The sequence below is a fragment of the Mandrillus leucophaeus genome, unplaced genomic scaffold, assembly GCF_000951045.1.
Source record: "Mandrillus leucophaeus isolate KB7577 unplaced genomic scaffold, Mleu.le_1.0 Scaffold299, whole genome shotgun sequence".
Lineage (NCBI taxonomy): Eukaryota > Metazoa > Chordata > Mammalia > Primates > Cercopithecidae > Mandrillus > Mandrillus leucophaeus.
Genome location: NW_012103131.1, coordinates 835,687 through 841,196, shown reverse-complemented (window position 1 = coordinate 841,196; position 5,510 = coordinate 835,687).

The following is a 5,510-nucleotide window of genomic DNA, read 5'->3' as shown; positions in this document are numbered from 1 at the left end:
CAATTATATATAATATATATTATATATTACATATATATTCATTGTGCCATTTGTTCAACTTTCCTGTTTAATTAAAGATTTTCAAGATAAAAAGTTGAGAAAGAAACTCTTGAAGTCTCAGCTACCACAAGGAGGAATCATAAACAACAGAACACACCCTGGGATGAGATAAAAAGATGCACCCAGAATTTCTAGAATGTCACAAAGCAAGAACGAGTAGAAACAGAAAAACTCCTAATCCAAGAAATTGATGGAGAAGTCCAAGAAACCAGAAAAAGAGGGGAGTGGCCTGTCTGGGATGCCTTCTACGAGATTCCAAATATCTGGAAAAACACATCTGGGTGAAAGGAAAACTTCTGTATTTTGCAGGTGGTCTTTCTGTTCACTTCACATCAGACACTATTTCAAATATCCAGATGTTTACCCCATTATTCTGGTTGGTTATAGCAGAACCATTCGCCATACAGGTGGGAGGAGAAAGAATGGGTTTTTCCGAATTGCAGAACACCTGTGCTGCAGCCCAACAGCATTCAGATATGTGATCGGTCCAACAATAAAGGATTGACTGAATAAGTGACAGCACTCCTAAAGAGAAAAAAATGGAAGACTCAGCAGCCAGGAAGAAGAGTGGAGAAGTCTACTAGATGGACAATATGTTCCTCGAGTTCCAAATTGTTCACTCACTGCAGAAAATGAGCTTTAAAACGATATGTAGAGCATAATCTCATTTCGTGGAAAACAGACTTGTATACAAGGCACTGAGGAAAAGTCTGGAATACAACGCATTAAATACTTATCAGTATTTTGTAATCTTTAAATGGTGAACATGAGTTAATAAATGAGTAAGCAAGTAAATAAATAAATAGAAGGATAAATGTTTGGTTAAATATTAATATGAGTTTCTCTTTTTACTTCTACCGAGTACCTGGCCTTCTCTCTCTTTGGACTGCACGAACAATTTGCTTCGGGGAAGATGAGAATTTGTTACAGAAGGAAGGGGATTATATTTCAATTCTAACATTCAAAATAGAACTTTGCAACAGAACAAGGCACAAGGCTTTGTGACAGAGGAGATTTTTCTTGGTTCCTTGGGCTGGCTAGACTGGCTAGACGGGGCCCTGAAGATGTAGCAAGGAAAGACAGGCAGAAAGAGGAGGGGGCTACCCTGCCCTTCCCTGCATCAGGGATGTGGGAAGGAAGCACACAGTGGTGGGAGTGGAGGAGATGAATAAGATGAGTCAAGAGACCCTGGGGGCAGAGGCTTTCACCCCACACTGGGAGGAGACCACCATTCAGGGAGCCTGCACCAGCACAGGGTCACCCAGGCAAAGTAGGGAGCAGTCAGACTGGAGGAATCCACAGTGTTCCATGCCTTGCTTGGTTCTGGCTTTTACAGACCCTTTACTGAGAGCCGTGGGCTTCCAGTGGAGTCCACCAGGCTGGTCTGCAGCACAGGCTCAGGAGACTGCACAGCAGGATGGGTGCAGGGGGGGAGCTGGGTGGCTTCAACAGCAAACACTTCTCCTACTTTTGGATGCCGGAAGTCTGAGGTCAAGGTGCTGGCAGATCCAGTGTTTCCTGAGGGCCAGATTTGTGGTTTGCAGAGAGCTGTCTTCTCCCAGGGTGGAGAGGAGAGAGAGAGGAAGAAAACTCCATGGAACCTCTTTGTATAAGGGCACTAATCCCATCCTGAGGGCTCCCCTACTCATGACCTAATCACCTCCTAATGGTACCCCCTCCGAACAACCTCGCATTGGGAGTTAGGCTTCAACATATGAATTCTAGGGGGACATAAACATTCAGTGCACAGCTCCAAACAAGCCTGGATCCAAAAGCTGGTGCCATTTCTTGGTTGTGAGGACTCAGACAAGCAATTTCATTTCTTCTGAGCCTCCATTTATTGAGCTGAAAACCAAGGGCACGTGAGTTCTTTTGCAGTGTTAGTGTGACAACTAGGGCACTGTGCACAGAGCACCAGCCATGGCTTCCCAGATGCCCATCACTTTGCAGGTCTCAGTCCTGAGGCTCAGCCTGAGGCCCAGACATGCAGCAGGAAAAGCCCTTGAACAAGAGACTTGGGTTCAAACCCAGGCCCACCACTGACCTGATGACGCAGCACAAACAATTCCCTCGAAGCCCCTCTAGGCCTCAGTCCCCATGGCTGTAAAACGGGAAGTTTGTAATACCCTATCGCAAGGTTCCTTCCGTTTCTACCACCCACCACTCAAGGCCTCCTGCTGGGGCAGCTGCTGCATCCAAGGCCATCTAGGGCTGCCCAGGCAGTGCTCATGCCCTGACAAAATCAAGTTTCTTGGAAAGAGGCTGAGAGAGAACCAAAGAAATCCGTCTCTTTTCAACCTCAGCAAAAACATTTGGATTTTTACTGATCACCATAGAAGGAGACAGATGACACATTTCAGAGGGGAGCTTGCACACAATTGTCACGATTATGGAAAGAATCCTCTCATGTGAGACAGGCCTTTATGAATAAACTAAATACAGCTAATATTAAAGGTAATGGTGCAAATGATTGAATACTTGACAGTCCTACCCACGAAATGGCCTCACATGGGGAGGGAGGTTGGATAACCAGAGCTCAACCTGCAAAAAGCAAATGCAAGTGATACTCCTGGGCAGGGGAGGATTTGAGCAAAGAAGGGGCTGCCATTCCTAGGAACCACAAGTTGGGTCAATGACCAAGAGTGACTGGCAAATTGCTGGAATGGGCCCAGGCCAGGGCTTGCAAGACAAGAGGGGCTCGCCCACCATTTGGAAGCCCCTTTCTCTCTGTGATGATGTATTGACCTTACCACAGTCTGAACACAGGGCCCAGTCTGTCTGATCGGTCAGTGGTGTGTTTGTTGTGTGTATGAGTGTGACATCAAGACAGGGAGAGTTACCAACTCAGGTTCCGCTAGGGGTCCACATATGTCAACGTGCTAAGGGGCTGGGGCTTACACCAGCATGCTCCTGCATACCCTGCTCATCTCCCATGACACCCTGCATGCCTTCCCAGCCACCCACCACACAAAGGAAGCCTCAGTAGCTATCTGAGCTGGTGGTGAGACGTCGCAGTGCCAAGATGTCATCGCACTCTGCAATTGCTCTACTTGGTCCCTGGCCCAAGGAAACTGCTCCCCCATCAGATCCCTGGCCCAGTGAGTCCCCAGCCCAGCACCTCTCCTTCCTTCCTGCTCCAGGTGGGGAAAAAGGGCAGAAGAAAAGCCCACACATGATTCACAGGAACAATCAATGCCAAAAGAGAGGGAAATTCATATTTCCTCTTTCTCTTCTGTTACTGGCCACCAGCTGAAGTCCTGGAGCTTGAGATTGGATTGGAGCAGTGCTGTTTTCTGAGACTCTGCCTAATCTCATAACTGAAAGGCTGCTATTGATCAGAACAAGGTCCCTCCTAGAAAGGTAGGGAGGCATTTGACAGTCAATGCTGCTTCCCCATCCCTGGTAACCTGGGTGTGCATTGGCCTCTCACCTGGTTCCTTCATCCGTCTCTGCCCAGCCTGGTACCTCTAGTCCATTTTAGGCATAGCCACAACTATGCATTTCCTAAAAGACATCCTCCCACCTTCCACTAGGTGATGAGATGGTGAGGCTTCCTATTACCCAACAATGACAGAAGCTCCTTACCTGGTGCCCTGGGCCTCCATCCTCAGGCATGAAGCTTTCTCCTCACTCTCTTTCTCAATCCTCCCCATCCTGGACCTGCAGGAATCCCTGCCCCATCAGTCTGGCCTCCTTGTTCTCTGTCCAGGACAACCTCCCGCCTCTCAGTCCTACTGGATCCTGTGGATGGACATCATCTGCCTCCTTTGCTGCCTGTCTGAACCCTACACACCCTTGTCTGACCACCCCAGTCATGTCCTCACATCCTCAGCACACAGATAACAGTGATCCCGCCCCCCTCCAACCCGTTTCTTCACACTGGGCCTTCACAGCACCAGTCATAGGCCCATCTGGAGGCACTTGTTAAATATGGCCTCGTGTGAACCTCTCACCCTCCTTATTTGTCAAAGTGTGCCCCTGCTGTCTGAAGGTAGGGACCATGTACGCCATGTATTGCCTCAGGACTGGCACGTATGCTGGTAATTGATTCACAGTTTTCAGTTTTTCTGACTGTCACCTCCACTCTCCAAAATGAAAAAGTTGTCCTTCTCCTTCCAATTTCCACACTGTCTCTGCCTCACTTAGGACTCACAGCACATCTTAAAGAATAAACAAACACATGTCAAGTGCTTGCTTGGGTGATAGCAAGAGTTTAATAAGTGTTGGTTATTGTTGTTGTTATTATTCCCTTACTAGAGTTAATAAACATGTTTCAGCTCCTCTGTTCAACAGGCACCCATTTATTCATCCATCATTTCACAAATATTTATTCAGCACATACTACGTAAGACTTAGAACTCCAGTACGGCTATCTGAATATCTCTGTACCTCCTGTGGAAATAGTAAATATTCAGTAATTATTTGGTGGAGTGTGAATAAGTAGCTACATCTGATTTCCCATGTATTAGGTTGATGCAAAAAGTAATTTTTGCTACAATGGTGCCATTATGGCAAAAACTACAATTATTTTTTGCACTAACCTAATACCTTGTATATAAAATGCATTGGCTTTGTAACCCAAAAACTTCCAAGTGGCTCAATGTCAGAATTGTCACAAGGAAACAACCAAAAATAATTCTAATCTTTGAGTGTCTCGTATGACATTAAAAAGAACCTACATTATTACCCTTACCCATGCTGCTTAGAGGGCACCTTCTTTTGGCACTCCAACCTTGGCAGGCTCTACAAATGTCTCAAAGCTTTTCATACTCTTCCTCTTTACTCTCAGTTTCCATTCTGAACCGCTCCTTCCCTCTATGTTTTGGTTTGATTGATTCTTTTACTTTGCCCTGCCAAGCAGGTGCTAAACTTTTCCTTTGAAGAGGAAAAATAGATGACTTAGAGATTCTATTTTATTTTATTTAGAATCATAGGGCCCGTTTACATGGCAGGGGCTCAAAATAGTAATGTTTGCAACCCCTGATGACCGAACTGTCCTATGAGGTTCTATTCTATTGAAAATCTTAACTCTTTCTTTTAATGAAATACAAGACCAGGCTTATTTTTAACTGGCTCTAAAGCAAGTTGATAAAGGCATGGAACACATATAGGATTACTAAGGTACATATTCTAGAAATAAACAAACTGGTCTACACTTTTTAAAAAGGAGTCAACAAAACTGTTGTTGTGTGGATGCATGTTGTTTAGGACACTGCTGGTTGTGTCTCAGGGTGGCTTGCTTCTTTTGGAACTGCCCAAGACCACTGGGGAATTAAAATTATATCTTAGTGGATAGTAGTATAGATAGATTGGGAGTCCCAGGTATAAAACAAGGGCCTCAAAGGGAGTGTATTCTAAGGATGGTTTAGTTATCTGCAAGGTGGTCTTATCATTTCTGATGCTTTTGTATCTCTTCTTTTTTTTTTTTTTTTTTTTTTTTTTTTTTTTTT